The 17,135-nt window shown below is 36.3% G+C and overlaps 1 protein-coding gene across 2 annotated transcripts in view; it reads right to left on the bottom strand.

Annotated features, from left to right (window-relative positions):
• Positions 1-7,994: 7,994 nt before the first annotated feature.
• Positions 7,995-17,135, bottom strand: part of LOC123557258 (uncharacterized) — a 72,053-nt gene continuing 62,912 nt past the window's right edge. For both annotated transcript variants that reach the window (XR_008371008.1, XR_008371009.1), the window contains exons 2-3: positions 9,184-9,387; positions 7,995-8,061 (exon numbers count right to left, since the gene is read on the bottom strand). The gene's annotated coding sequence lies outside the window, so the exon portion shown is untranslated. The remainder of the gene's footprint in view (positions 8,062-9,183; positions 9,388-17,135) is intronic.

Raw genomic sequence — 17,135 nt, forward strand, 5'->3', positions numbered from 1 at the left:
TAACAATAATCCCACACAATAAGCTACTTAATACACCGTGGTATTATATAAGAAATATACCGGCTAAAACATGTCATATATATATTTAAAAGATAAATGGATAACCATCTAATATACCAAATTTAATCAATTTGTGAAGGTTTAATATCATTCTATTATTCCTTCACGCTCGTAATATGCATCGCAACATGAATACAATATTTTACAGATAAATAAGATGTTTGACAGATGCACTGTTCTAAAACCTATTTAACCTCAGTTTTAATGTTTGATATTGTAATATCATATCGCAGAAAATATCATCTCATGTAGACTTCTTCTTTTGAGTTTCGGATATATTAATAACACTATTTGTCCACTAAGCTTGATTTTCATTAGACATAAGCATTTCAGTTCCCAAAGGGGAAGTTTTTCTCATATTTAAACATTTGTTCTTCGTCGAGGAGAAAAAATACAGTCTTACATTTTGGCGATATTGTCTCATTCTCTTTCTTTAACAGAAACGTCTCATATTCTTCCTTACCGGAACAGTCTCATCCTTTTTCTTTAACGGATCAGTCTCATACCGGATCTCTAACGGAACAGTCTCATTCCCCTTCTTTGATGGAAGAGTCTCATTCTGTTTCTTTAACGGAACAGTCTCATACATTTTCTCTAGCGGAACAGCCTCATTCTCTTTCGTTAACGCATCAGCCTCATACTCATTCTTTAACGAAACATCCCCATACTCATTCTTTAACGAAACATCCTCATACTCTTTCTTTAAGGGAACAGCTTCATACACTTTCTTTTTAAGGAAACAGCCGGAACAGTCTCATCCTTTTTTCTTTAACAGGTCAGCCTCATACTCTATCTCTAACGGAACAGTCTCATTCTCTTTCTTTAACGGAACAGTCTCATTCTCGTCCTCTAACGGAAGAGTTTTATTCTCTTTATTTAATGGGTCAGTCTCATTCTCTTTCTCTAACGGAACAGTCTCATTCTCAAACTTTAATGGGCCAGTCTCATACTCTTTCTCTAATGGAAATGTCTCATTATCTTCTTCTGAACAATCACATTCTCTTTCTTTAACGGAGCAGTCTCATACTATTTCTCCAGAAGAACAGCCTCATTCTATTTAGGTAACGGACCAGCCTCGTACTCTTTCTTTAACGGAACAGCTTCATAAATTTCTTTACGGAAATAGCCTTATACGTTTTCTTTAAAGGAACAGCCTTATAATATTTCTCTTACGGAACAACCTCATACTTTTTCTTAAACGGAAAGTCTCATACTCTTTCTTTAATGGAACAGCCTCATACGCTTTCTTTAACGAAACAGCCTCATACTCTTTATTTAAGAGAACAGCCTCATACTCTTTTTTAACGAAACATCCTCATACTCTTTCGGTAACGAAACAACATCATACTCTTTCTTTAACGAAACAGGCTAATACTCTTTATATAAGGGAACAGCTTGCTTCCAATTCATTCTTTATGGGAACAGCCTCATACTCTTTCTTTAAGAGAACAGCCTCATACTCTTTCTTTAAGGGAACAGTCTCATACCCTTTCTTAGAAGGAACAACCTCATACTCTTTATTAAAGGGAACAGCCTCATACTGTTTCTTTAAGGGAACAGTCTCATACTGTTTCTTTAAAGGAACAGCCTCATACTCTTTATTAAAGGGAACAGCCTCATACTGTTCTTTAATGAAAAAATCTCATACTCTTTCTGTAATGAAACAGCCTCATACTATTTCTGTAACGGACAAATCTCATACTCTTTCTTTAGGGGAAAAGCGTCATACTCTTTCTTTAATGAAACAGCCTCACACATTTTCTTAAAGAGAAGAGCCTTATACTCTTTATTAAAAGGATCGGCATCATACTCTTTCTTTAAGGAAATAGTCTCATACTCTTTTTTTTACGAACAATCTTATACTCGTTCTTTAACAAAACAGCCTCATACTATTTTTTCAATGTAACAGCCTCATACTCTTTCTTTAAAGGAACAGCCTCATACTCTTTCTTTGAAGGAACAGTCTCAAACCCCTTCTTTGAAGGTTTACTGTCATACTTATTTTTGAACAGAACAGCTTGATACTTTTTCCTTAACGGAAAGTATCTTACTCTTTCCTTATGGGAACAGTATTATATACTTTCTTTAACGAAACAGTCTCATGTTCTTTCTTTAATGGATCCGTCTTATACTCTTTCTTTTATGGAACAGCCCCATATTTTCTATAACAGAAATGCCCCATACTCTTCCTTTAACGAAACAATCTCTTACTCCTTCTTTAAGGAAACAGTTGCATACTTTTTGTTAAACAGAACAGTCTCATTCCCTTCTTCAACGAAACAGTCTCTTATACGCTTTCTTTGAAGGAACAGCCTCAAACTCCTTCTTTGACGGTGTTTTTGAACGGAAAAGTCTCATACTCTTTCTTCTACGGTACAATCGCATACTCTTTCTTTAACGGATCCGTCTCATACTCTTTTTTTTAAACCCTTACCCTGCTAGGGACTATTCTGCTTTGAAGTGAACAAAATATTTAAGAAAACACCTCTGAGGATTTCGATTATTTAAGTTTGCTCGTTGACTTGAGCACAATTACATCTAAAATAAAATAATTTTGTTTTGGAAAGAGGAACTTGCGTCAACAAATGCTTTCTGTTTAGTTTGTATGGTGGTGGAAGACATCAACCATAACGTTAGGCATTCAACCGTAACGTTAGGCATTTCTAAGACACAGACTGATATCTGAGCAGAAACATGGATTTTCAGATTACCATAATTTTTTTACCCTTGTGGGGAATCGGTGTTGCTTTCGGACAAAGTGGTCAACGTTATAGGAAATATTATCAAGTATAGAGAAGAAAACTACCGAATTGAACCAAATTATTAAAAAAATACATAAAGTATATTTTAGGACGTTTATCTTTGAATGTTTATAATGTTCATGAAGTACTGAATGATTATACACCATTATCTTCATTTAAGTGTTTAGTTTGTCCTCGTACATATATACTTGTCTTATCGTGACCTTGTATTTTTATGTACATATCTATTATATACACATCAATAAATACCCAACTAAAGGGTTTGTTTTATTTGGTGCTATGTCTTTTGAACGTGGCTGTTCCTGTTGGATGTTTATCTTTTATTTGCATTACTACTTAATCTATTAGATAAATCTTTTTCTAAAAGATTATCCATGCTGTGTTCTGTTCAAACACTATTGTAATAAATCCGAGTTTTTTTTAGATAAATTAAAACGTAGTGTTTTAGCTCAGGTTGGATTTAAGCTCCATAATGGCATCTCAATACTCTCAGTTTTCTTTTATTTCGCATTGCCAATATTAAACAATATTACCATTCACACAAGGTCTATTAAATAAAATTTTAGAATAAACAATTTATTAGTAATGATATTGAATAGCAGGAGAACAAATGAAAGTGAACAAAATAATACTGAAAACGGTTCTGACGAAAGAAGTAAAGAAATGTGCGACACAGACTTTGAATATCATTATTAAAGGGCTATCACTTAAGCTGATTCGTATCCATACTAAAAGCTAGTTTCAAAAAAGTGAACTATCACATTTGATAAATTAATTGCTGCAAAAATCGCTATTTCAGAAATTGCTATTTTATACCCCCATCACACCAAGCCCGTTTTCAGTACGTTCTAAAAATGTAGCCGAACGGGCTCAAACTGTGTGACAACGAAACAGACGTAGTAGCGACGTTCTACAGTCTGTCTAAGAACTTATAAAGGACTGGCTCGGACGGGGTTGAACGGGAATAGTGCTCCAGAACTTTGAGCCTACTCAAAAATTTCTGCCGATCATTCCGTCCTACATTTTGACGGACTGACAACGTACTTAAAACGAGATGGACGTACTAAGAACTGAACCGCCGTACTTCGATCGTACTAGAGACGAGGTATGACGTAATGCGATCGGGCGTCAATTTAAGTACGTGTGCACACCGACCGGATCCGTTTGTAGCTCGTTTAACCCGTTCACACAAAGACTTAACTCGACAGCATTACATCATTAGTGCGTCGTTATTCCGTCTGAATACGATCAAAATAAAATACTAAGTTTGCAATACGTTTCTAAACAGCTCTAAGAGTTTACAATACGTTGTCACTACGCTCCGCACGTTTTTAGTACGTTTATTCACAGTTCCTACAACGTCGAACCCGTCTGCAGTACAATAACTCAAGTTTGGGTATAAATACACGCCGTTGCCGTACAGGTTCAAGATTTGGGCACAAGGTTTAGCCAAGTTCATGCCTTGCTTCTTTCTTCTTTGGTTTCTGACGCTGTCCTCCTTCATGCTGTTGATTTTTTTTGTGTCTTGAGAGGTTGAAGAGACAAACGAGAATGAGAACTCAGCGAAACGTGATTGCTTTTAAAAGCCATCGTGCCAGCAATTTACGTTCTGAACGTACTAGGGAGTAATAAAAACGTAATCAGAACGAGTTAAACAGTTTGTGAACGAGTTGGTCGAAATAACAACTAGTTAGAACGTATTCCGACGTACTCGGAACGAAGTAGGACTAGTTACGAACTTCTTTAATCTGACTACAGACGGACTTGGACTGCCTACAAACGGTATCCTCATGAGGTGTACGGGCAATTTTTCCGAACTGAACTTACTATAAACGGACTTCAGACGGGATAAAGACGCGATGGACGTTTCGAGAACTGTTTAAGAACTAACTACGATCGCATTATGGATATTTTCCGGCCAAAGTACAAACATTTTAGCCAGATCGCAGCCCGTTTTACAATATTTTAGGACGGGTTGGGACGTTTTGAGAACTAGTTTGGTGTGATGGGGCCTTTAGAACAATTTTCTAACATGTCTGATAGTTCAATTCTTGCGCATTTGAACTCGTGGTAAACTGAACAATAAACCACGTAAATACCTTGGTTATTAAAAAAATTACTGAAACATTTTTGTTCTTTTAATTAACCCTTATTGTCGTCTTGTCATTTTTTATTTATCAAATTAAATCGAATAGTTCCCGTGAGTGGATCCAGATTTATTGTCTTAAACAAAAAGCTGTTAATTATAAAATTATTTAAAAAAATAAAATTATTGAACACTTTACTTTATGATTTTGTTTTCTCACTTATCGGACAGAAAAATCTCTATTTTTAGAAATGCTGGAAAATCTTATCTCACATGGGTTATCCCACACTCCTGTGACGGACTACTTCATGCACTGAATATACATATTATTTATGTAAAATAATTAAAAATCAGGTACCTTTATCTTTTCTCTCCGTTCCTTACAGTGTATTTCTCGATTCAAAATTCATTACTTTATGATAAGAACATACCGTTACGCTACAAACGACAAAACTAAAGCGGAACTTTGTTATTGTGCGTCACTGAAATGTCATGACGTCACTTCTGCTTACGGACGTCAGTTTACCGCGTTTTAAATAGTTTCATATTTTCATGCTTGTTTTTATTGTTTCTGTTGTGGTAAGTGAGAAATAGAATCCATCATTGGTGTTCGGTGAAGATCGGAAATCCCAACCCTCGGGCGCACCGCTCAAGTCTTAAACTCGGCACAGCCTCGTTTAAGACTTGAGCGGTGCGCCCTCGGGTTGGGATTTTCTGATCTTAACCGAAGACCAATGACAGATTCTCTATATCTATCATTGTATTAAGTTACATTCTAATATGCTTTTCTCTGTTAAAACACTCTCATGCTAGAATGACGTCACGTTAACGAGCTGTGACGTCAATGCTTTTGTTGCGACCAAGAAAGAGCGACTATATTTTATCTACTGCTTTACATATTAGAATCGAAATAATTTATACCAAAACGTGTTTAAACACTTTTTGCACACTCGGGCAGTAATACGTCGTACAAATAATTTCACTCGGACTGCGCCCTCGTGAATTTTTTACGCCCGACGTATAACCGCCCATCGTGTATAAATAATGTTAAAATACTCTTTTGCTATAAATTATTTCTGAAATTAGACTCCCTTTGTGAAGGAAAAAATATATTCTTAAATATTTCGGAACGGAAGGATGGAATGGCGGACTAGGCGAAGAAATTACAAGTATAAAGCTTACCCCTACAAACTCTTTAGTTTTGGTGAGGGAATATTGACTAAATGTATACTTACTTAATATTTATATTCCGATATAAATTTAACTCTTCTTATAAGTGTAGTAAGGGTTTTGATAACTCTGGTTCGCAAGATAATCTTTAGACCTAGGATAAGATAAGAATGTAGAGTTCTTGTGTTAATGAATCGCACATGAAATGTATTTCGATAACATCAAGCTTACATTATAATGTACTTTGATATTCTTATTCGTGTAGGATGTAAACTTATTGAATGACAAAACACATTATCCAAAATACGCCTTCTCTTATAAAATATTTTCAAAGAAACATTATGGACTTCTATCAATTCAACGAACTCTTATTTTCTATTGTTTTGCATTTCGTGTGGCTATATAGCTGGTTTTATCTTTTCATACACGGTCTATTAAAAAGAATTATGGAATAAGCAATATATAAAGCAAATCAAACCAAAAAATTTAGTTTTGTAATTTGTAAATCTTATAAAGCTTGCTGGGCGAAATAACTTTCTTGACCTTTGACATGAAGTATTAAAGGCAATTGCGAAAAAAAATAATGCACTTAAACATTTCTGTGTTGTTGTCTGAAATATTGGTCATGGTATTAAATAGGGAGGGGGGGGGGGGGCATGAAAGTGAACAAAAAATCGATAACCACTCTAACAAAAACAGATTGAAATGTGCTGAACAGATTGTAAATATCGTTGTTATGGCGATTCGAATTTATACTGAAAGTTTATTTTAAAAAATGTGTTTAAACGAACTATCACATCTGATAAATAGATTGCTGCAAAAAAAAGTGCTATTTCATGAAACTTTTTAACGCCTTGCAAATCAATTACAGCGCATCAGAGCTCTGATTCGTTGTAAACTGGACAATAAACGACGTGAATATCTTGATTATTTAATGCATTACTGAATGTTATGTTTTAATGCCTTTCGCTACCCTTCATTGTCATCTTTTATTAACCAAATTACATCAACTAGCTCCCATATTCAAAAAAGCGAAGAAGTAAGAACAAAAAGGCAGTTAATTTTAAAACTTTCAACTGCGTTTTCCTCTGTCAATTTATTAAGATACATTTGTTTAAACAGCATAGTTACATTTCGAAACAATACGAACAAGCATGTACATGCATACATGCAAGTAAACGAAATATGAGCAAAATATAATAGGATTTGGAAACCAGTTTCCTTTATATAGACTACTGACTGTTCCAAGGCGGTGCCCCTATTTTCAACTGGTTTTCTGTCAGTCTTGTATTGTCTGATGCGTATGTTTTCCTGTTTGTTGTAAGTGTTTTTTCCTCCTCCTCACTCCCCCTATTGCCCCCCTCCTTTCCCTTGCATTTCCGCTACTTTTTGCATCTACCCCTTTACTTTGAGTTAGTTTTCGTGGCTCCCCTTTATTTTGGCTGCCGGAATCCTAAGGCGGTACACGATTGTTTTTTCCTGCTTATATGGGTGCGTTTGTGTGCTTGTGAGTCTAAAGCGATGCCCTATTGTGTTCTTGTATCTTACTTGTTTGTTTTTCTATGTTATTTAGTTGTGTGTGGTTGTGTGTTTATCTTTGGTACATGAGTGTCTGCGCTATTGTGGTTTACGTTGTAGTGTGACTGTGGTTAGGTAACGTAGCATTCCCTTTGTATATTCATCCTTGTTCTATTTTCCCCTTCAAATCTCCCCCCTCCCCCCCATTTCACCCCTTAACACTTCCTCTCTCTCTAACTATATTTGGCATAAACAATATGTACTTATGTTTTATGTTTGAAGCAACCCGTCTGTAATATTTTTCCATTACAGCTTCTTTTTGTTGTGGGCCTACTTTGCAAATGCGTGGCTCTGAGGCTGTGTTTTGGTGCTCTATGCTTCACAGAAATCTACACTTACCTATTATCTTTCGAAGAAGACATATATGAATTCGTTTCCTTGTGTGTAAAGTTTAATGACGATTATCTGAAATAGAGATACGTGTGCTATTTATGAGGTAACATATAATGAGATTTTCAAAGTGAGACAGATAAAAGAAAAGAAATGAATAAAGAAATGAGAAAAATGCTGTAATTGAAAGTTATTCTAAGGCACTACGACGTGCCCACGGTCCAAAAATCCAAAATTTAAAATATATAGATATCCTGAAACGTCGTGTGGCAACGATGAATTTATAATAATTAGGCATGCAAAAACACTAAAGTTTTTTTCAAATTTGCTTAAGTTTTAGGAACCATAAATGAGATTTGGAAAGGTTGTAGGGCACGGTAAATTTTAAAAGAGATATTTGTCTTTGTACGTTATAAAGCGGACATCATTGGGATCACGGAGTCCACTCAATGTCAATGGGTAATAGAGTTCCGCTTAAGCCGGTGCTAGCTAGAGGGCGTGAGAGGTGTTGCACTTTCCACTACCTCTCATGAACAAACTCAATCAAACTGAGTCTGCTATAATTTTGCTTGGTTGCCTTCTTTGCTTCCAAAGAATCTTTTATGTTATTAAGAATGGTTCGCTGTCTCAATGTTTCCACATATGCAATACGGACGATCTACAACTGGTTTTCTGAATAGATTTAGTTCAAGGAGCTGCATTCTAGACGAAGACGGCCATGAAGAATTTATCCAAATCTGCTCCCAATAAGAAATTGTTGATGTACACAATTACAATTCTTAATTAGTTCACGCTTGAATTCATTTAAAGTAGATGAAATTTTGATGTGCTCCGATAGCGCGTTCAAGTCAGCGTTGACGGAAGGATATAGAGTTCCGTCGGTGTGTAAAGTAAAGTAAAGTAAAGTAAAGTAAAGTTTCTTGTTTAACGTGGGTAGTCGACGAATGTCCCCACCTGGAATGGATGGAACAACTTATTTCCAGTCCAGCCCACGGCAGACGTCATATTTGGTTGCAAAGGCAGAATCACTTGCCACCAACAGGCTGAAGGTTAAACTCTCTTTGTGAAGAAAAAGCTTGTTTTGAGACTGATTGACGGATGAACGGGGGACGAAAGACCGGACAGAGTGATTACAAATATAGCGCTAATCCCTACAAATTCGTTTGGTTAAGGCATATTCAATAATTGATTACTTACTTCATATTTCTATTCCGACATGGATTTTAATCTACAGTCTAGTAAGGGCTTCGATAACACTGGTTCACAAGATAATCTTTAGACGCCTTACATTTCTCTGTTTTCTCAAATGCAGTTTATTATCCGTAAGTTTTGACTTGGCACACATTAATCTTCGCCAATATTTTCGGGGGCGTTTTCGTTATTTTACGTTATATTTGTATCCTGAAAATAAACACATTAACTGAATGAACCTATATGGAGAACTACGTTATGAAACATATTTCACGTTATGTGTAGTATCTTTTTATTACTTCATTTCTATCATGTAACTGAAGCTCATTGCTTGTAGCGACCGTTGAATAAAAGAACACTTGTCCAGACAGTAATGACAAGTAATTAATCTTTAGATATAAGGTCTTTTAAAGATTTCAGTCGTGATTTTGTAGAACATTTTACTGACGTGAACGTTGAAACTGAAGGCTAGACGGGTAGTGTATTTTTTTCAATGATGACCGATAAATCATCAGAAGTGTAACAATTTTGATAAAGATGAAATAAAAAAATGATATGCGCAGAACTTACAAATCATAATTAAAATTAATTTACGGAAGCAAATTGAATAATCATCTCTTACGGACAATAATAAATTATACCTTCAACTATCTTACTAAATTGCAAAACATATGATCCCAAATACAAAAGTATAGGGAAATAAATGGACTTCTATCAATATAAGGAACTAACTGAACTTTTATCAATATGAAGAAGTAACTAACTGAACTTCTACCATTATAAGGAACTAAGTGAACAAATATTGTATGAGCCCGGCCTGTTCATACAAATGATTTTTATAAGTCACGTCCGATCCATAATGTTCTCTTTTTTACTCTACAACATCCTGTTCGTGGTTACCTTAAAAACGCCGCGATTCAATTATAGCAGGTATTTGAACATCAGCTGGGACATGTAGATAGAAAATATCGTGGTTACATTTTAGAGAAGATGAATAAAAATTGAGCAGCACCATGAGAACACCAACATGGTGCATTTGCGACCAGCATGGATACAGACCAGCCTGCTCCTCCGCGTAGTCTGGTTAGGATCCATGCTGTTCGCTTTCAAAGCCTATTGCAATTGTGTGGCTCATTTAATGTTTACTTAGTTCTTAGGTCTTACTAAGATTTCGAAACGGTACGATTTGTCTAATTGGAGAAAATTAAAGCGATATATTTGGGATTGTTGGGTCAAGGAAATGCTTATCGTTCTTATCATTAACTGTCTAAAATTGACTTGAAAATGCTACTTGTATATTTTACCGTAATTATTTCGTGAATGAAGAAAGGTAAAGGTAAAGGTCTTGGTTATTATAGTGTCACCTCTATTGAAAGGGCCAGCCAATTTGGCTTATGAGACACCTTGATTGTGCGTACCAGTTACCTCCCAACTCCTACCACTATGCCAGGCGCCAGGCGGATAGAAATCGTTAACCATTCATCTAACTAGCTCGCGGCTCACGAACTGGCCTTTGCGGAATGAGTCCCATGACAAACATCCCCCGGACAAACGCTCCCCAAGAAAATTAAGTCATTTATTATAGCTCGTCTAATAAGTCCCTAAACTTAAACAACATTATAACCAAAAATACGTCAAAAAAGTGTTTGCTAAACGTTTAGGCATATAGTACTGACCTGTCCGTTTCAGATCGAAGCCTATAAATTTAAGACTGGGCTAAACCATGTTTTTATCCTCACGTGATTTTTATGTAATGTTGTAGAAGATAGAAAGAAGATTACTTCTACAATTTTTATACTATGTTACCAGTAAAAATAAAAATGTGAAATTTCCGTCATAGATTACATTAATCTATATATTTCCGTTTTTGGTCGTCATAAGAGAAAAGATGTTAGCAAACCTGTCATAAAAGCGTTTAATTTCGATTTCAAAAGCAACTGGTAGTTGAATCCAAAAAAAGGACGGTACATTTTTGTGATGAAGCTAACTTACAAGGTATTATCTTGTTGCACAAACAGTTGATAAAAGAAAGCCTCCGGTAGATTTACACTTGCATTTTGTACGACTGATGCCTGATTATGTACATCCCATACGTAATCCGATACAAATATCTCCCAAGTAAACCGATTACATGCCGACGACAAAAATGGGCATTCACAAAGATAACAAAAGCAATGTCATTTCGACATTAACAATGTGCAGAATATATGAAACTACTTTATCTATACAGTTTTATTGTCTGTGAAATGTTTAAAGTTCCCTTTTCGTTTTTTTCTTTTTAATCAAAGCATAATACGGAAGTATGTGTGAATCTAACCGTAAGTATATTGTACATTCAATACGCACGTAGATACCAATAGGTGCGATTTAAAGTTTGCTATATCCTGATCAGCGTGACATATTCTAAGATGCTGTCACCTTAAATACACATTTTTCATAATAATTATTATTAACTTAAACTTCTAAGTCGCAAAACGATTTCCAATATGTATTATAAACATATACGAAATAGCATTAATTACTTTATGAATACAATTTTAGGCTCGTGAAAAGTTCCTTCTTCGTACTGTTTTCTTCTTTTTAATCTAAGCATAATAAGAAAGTCTGTCTGTTGATTGTGGAAATCCTGATAGTCGGCATATACCTCTCCCGCATTTTTAGTGTACGCACGCATTGACTGTACACTATTAAACCTTTGTTAAACCTAACGTCAGAATATTGTGCCTTTAATACGTACGTACATTCAATGAGTGTGATTTAATGTTTGCTATACACTGATCAGCGTCACTGACGTTCCATGAGACATATTATGACAATGCACGTTTTTCATGATATTAATTTGATATTCTAAGTCGCAAAATAATGTCCTAGATATGTATGGTAAACATTAGACCATAATCTATGTGCGTGAACTTAGCCAGAGCAGCCAGAGTAGCCAGAGTTCAGCCAGAGTTCAGCCAGAGTAGCCAGAGTTTCTAGGATTTTAACATGTTCAGGCTATTCTGGTCAGCCAGAGTAGCCAGAGTAACCAGGATTTCATTTGTTCTGGTTACTCTAGCTGGCCAGAGTAGCCAGAGATCAGCCAGAGTAGCCAGAGTTTAGGTAGCCAGAGTTTCTAGGATTTTAACATTTTCTGGCTACTCTGGTCAGCCATAGTAGCCAGAGTAGCCAGAGTAACCAGGCCCCTTGTTCACAAAACATTTTAAGTCTTAGCTGAGTTTGATTATGAAACTTAATATGTCATTTCTATCTAAATAGCATGTTTAAAACTGAATTTCAAGTTAATTACTATTTTCAAGTGGCTATTTAGTATTTATGGTCAGTTTCAGTTGGAATTCAACCTTGAAAATTTCGTAAAATCGATATTTAAATTTCAAACTCAAACTCAGCTGAGATCGAAAAATGTTTTGTGAACACGGGACCAGGATTTCATTTGCTCTGGTTACTCTGGCTGGCCAGAGTAGCCAGAGTTTCTATGATTTCAACATGTTCTGGCTACTCAGGTCAGCCAGAGTAACCAGGATATCATTTGCTCTGGCTAGCCAGAACAGCCAGAATTTCCGAGATGCCCATTGGTTCTAGCTACCCTGGCTAGCCAGAAAAGCCAGAGAAAATACAGTAAAACCTGTTGCGAAATGACTCTTTTGGTACTCTTAGGGTTGAATATTTTTGTTTTATGTATCAAGTGATTCATAAAACGGACTTCAAAGAATTGTCTTATTTTTCAGACAGCAGCCAGAGTAGCCAGAGTTTCTAGGATTTTTATATGTTCTGGCTACTCTGGTCAGCCAGAGTAGCCAGAGTAACCAGGATTTCATTTGCTCTGGCTACTGTGGCTAGCCACAACAGCCAGAATTTCCGAGATGCCCATTGGTACTAGCTAACCTGGCTAGCCAGAATAGGCAGAGAAAATACAGAAAAACCTGTTGCTAGAGTAGCCAGAGTAGTCAGAACTCTGGTTACTCTGGCTGACCAGAACAGCCAGTTTCATAATTTTCACATAGTCTGTCTACTCTGGCTGGCCAGAGTAACCAGGAATAGCTGAAATGCACACAGGTTCTGGTTACTCTGGCTGGCCAGAACAGCCAGAGAAAATGCAGTCAAACATGTAAACTAGAGCCATTTTTAAATGTATGACCCTTTTTCATAATAATCATATTATACATAATTAGGTTGCACTAGACCTGTTGTGTGTCATGTGTGTGGTATATGAAGGTTGAAATTCACATAGATTAAAGCGGACAGGTCTATATCTTTCTGATAGATGGAAAATCTAAATCTTTAAAACAAGCAAAAAAAAGAAAAGAAACAACAACAAAGAAACTGTTAGACAGCATCATTTTAGGACAAAGTTCAGAGTAACACGTATCGGAAAATGACACTTTCAAACAAAGTAATAGGGTATATGCAGTAAAAGCTGTTTGTTTATGTACATTGTAAATAATGATTAGGTATGTTTTATTTTTATATAAAGTAGCCTACAAGGTCTGTGGCAGTATATATCAGCATTGATATTTTAAATTACAGCCCACATCTTATTTATTTTGAACTGGTAGGCGTCCAGGATTTTGGACGCTTTCGACCCACTACATTTGAAAATATTTTGACAAATTTTAAATTGACTACTTAGATACATATGTAATCTACCAATGAGCTAAACAGAATATTGAAATTCCTTCAAATGACTTCAGTTTCAAACTTTCAACGTACCCCAAATTGGGTTGTACAGTTTTCTATATGCTTATATGTAGTTCAATTTCAAATACATTGTTCTCAAGACTCTAAATGTAAAAATAAAAAGTTGTAAAAACATTGCAAGTCAGGATATTCAAGGCTATATTATACACACATACTAGTCATATGCATGTATCATGTAAAAAGGCATTTTTTTCAATACAAGTTCATCTAGCCTCTAACAATTTATACAGGTTCTGGCTTCTTATTCTCCCCCGCACGATCAGATACTGGAACGCCTTCCATAATAACATTAAAGACAGTGTGAACCTTCAGTGCATGACATCTGGCCTAGACTCGTATATGTACTAATGTCATCATCCTGTTTTTTTATTTATAATTATTTTTAACATAGCTGTATATATTACTGCTCTTACTCTCTTAACACATGAATATCATGTATCATGTAACATAGTAACATGCTTTTAACAACTGCCCCGACCTCCCAATTATAATCAGTAATTGATTGTTGGGTGCACTTATGTAGATGTACATGTAGATTTCACAACAGGTTTTTCTGTATTTTCTATGCCTATTCTGCCTAGCCAGGTTAGCTAGTACCAATGGGCATCTCGGAAATTCTGGCTGTTGTGGCTAGCCACAGTAGCCAGAGCAAATGAAATCCTGGTTACTCTGGCTACTCTGGCTACTCTGGCTGCTGTCTGAAAAATAAGACAATTCTTTGAAGTCCGTTTGATTAATCACTTGATACATAAAACACACACACACAAAATCAGAGACTACAAAAAGGGTCATTTCGCAACAGGTTTTACTGTATTTCTCTGGCTATTCTGGCTAGCCATGGTAGCTAGAACCAATGGGCAAATAGGAAATTCTGGCTGTTCTGGCTAGCCAAAGTAGCCAGAGCAAATGAAATCCTGGTTACTCTGTCTACTCTGGCTACTCTGGCTGACCAGAGTAGCCAGAACATGTTAAACCCTGGAAACTCTAGCTACCCTGGCCAGCCAGAGTAACCAGAGCAAATGAAATCCTGGCTACTCTGGCTGACCAGAGTAGCCAGAACATGTTAAAATCCTAGAAACTCTGGCTACTCTGGCCAGCCAGAGTAACCAGAGCAAATGAAATCCTGGCTGTTGTGGCTACTAGATCTGACTACTCTGGCCAGCCAGAGTAACCAGAAAATGTTAAAATCCTAGAAACTCGATCTGGCTACTCTGTCTGAACTCTGGCTAATCTGGCTGACCAGAGTAGCCAGAACATGTTAAACCCTGGAAACTCTAGCTACCCTGGCCAGCCAGAGTAACCAGAGCAAATGAAATCCTGGCTACTCTGGCTACTCTGGCTGACCAGAGTAGCCAGAACATGTTAAAATCCTAGAAACTCTGGCTACTGTGGCCAGCCAGAGTAACCAGAGCAAATGAAATCCTGGCTGTTGTGGCTACTAGATCTGACTACTCTGGCCAGCCAGAGTAACCAGAAAATGTTAAAATCCTAGAAACACGATCTGGCTACTCTGTCTGAACTCTGGCTAATCTGGCTGATCTCTGGCTACTCTGGCCAGCCAGAGTAACCAGAGTTCTGGCTACTCCGGCTACTCTGGATGAACTCTGGCTACTCTGGCCAGCCAGAATACCCAAAGTTCTGACTACTCTAGCTACTCTGGCTGAACTCTGGCTACTCTGGCTACTCTTGCTGCTCTGGCTAAGTTCACGCACATCCAAAATCTCGAATGTAACGCAGTATATTCTCCTAAAATACGTATTCAAAAATTAAGCGTTTTTATTTACAATTTCTCAGCTAATCGCTTTCTGAATTAGACTCCATATTGGTTAGGGTTTTACGCTGTCCGGCTTCACTTTACGTGGTCACCTTGGACATACGCGAAAACATCTCGTGATGTGTGCGAAAAAGTTAATTTCTGCATATGTTTGTCCTCATCATTAAAGACAAATATCACAAATCATGTCTCTAGTTTAACCTTTCATTTGTCATAAGCCTGTTATTGAATTAAGTGTCTATGTGTCGTTTAAACCATTTATTACCGAGACTCGTCTCTTTTAAATTTCTGTAGAACACCCATATGGCTTTTTACGTTTGACAGAATTATGCTATTGATATCAAAAACATGGTACTCAATTTTGAATGTACGTGCATCTTTTGACAGTCAATATTAAAGTAAGAGATTAAGTTACAGATATATGGAAAAAATCTTTGAAACATAATTATTAACATTCATAATTTGTTTTACTCTGTTTTTCAATTACTTTGTTTTTCGAAAAGATGAACTTCAGTCAGTTTGTAAACCCCGCCCATGATGTTCTCGCTCCTTCACAAGAACGGTTAAATATAATACTATCAAGGGGTTGTCTTTATCGGATGGCATGTTCTCACTGATTTATCATGTCTTCTTGTTTTGTTTTTTTATCTATGTTATGTTTTTGTTGTTTTTCTTTTTTTACTTTTGTGTATGTTAGTTGTGTGTGTATGTTTGTCTTATGTACGTAGATGTCCGCGCTGCTGTGGTTTACGTTGTAGGGTTTCTGCGTTAAAGGAATGTGGCTTTCCCTTTTGAATATACACCCTTGCTCCACTTTCCCAAAACATCCGTCCCTTTTATTGACCCTTTACACCTCCCCTTTTTCTTTATTTTGTAAATAGTCAAAATTTACTTGACAATGTTAGATTTTTGGAGCAACCCGTTTACAATTTTTTTTCCGTTACAGCATCTTTTTGTTGTGGGCCAACTTTGAGATGCATGGCTCTATGGTTGTGTTTGGGGTGCTCTGTGCTTCCGGGAAATCTACCTTACCTTTTATCTTTTATACTACCATTCCTGTATAAATATTTGTTGAGAATTGTTGTATGTTGTGTTTTGTGTTGTTAATATGTCGTTGTTTCTAGGTATTATGTTTGTAACTCTCTCTGCATCTGTTAAGGATTGTTGTGTATGGTGTTGTTTCTGTGTATCAAATTTGTAACTCACTCTGCATCTCTAATGGAGCGGTAAATGAAATTTTGGCATTTTTCCCCCACAGAAAACATTATCATTGTAGTAAATATAAGTTTATATGGCTCATGGACCCATATTATATCCTAGATACATTACCTCCAACTGTGCTAACAACAAGGCAAAAATTGGCCTTAATCCAGAGTGACATGCATTTTAAAGTATCCTTGCTCTATTATTTCAATGTAGGTTTCTTACAGGCTGACCTTTAGCAATATCAGAACAATGGTTTTCTTGGAGAAATACCTATGCAAGC

This window comes from Mercenaria mercenaria, chromosome 5 (genome assembly GCF_021730395.1).
Source record: "Mercenaria mercenaria strain notata chromosome 5, MADL_Memer_1, whole genome shotgun sequence".
NCBI lineage: Eukaryota > Metazoa > Mollusca > Bivalvia > Venerida > Veneridae > Mercenaria > Mercenaria mercenaria.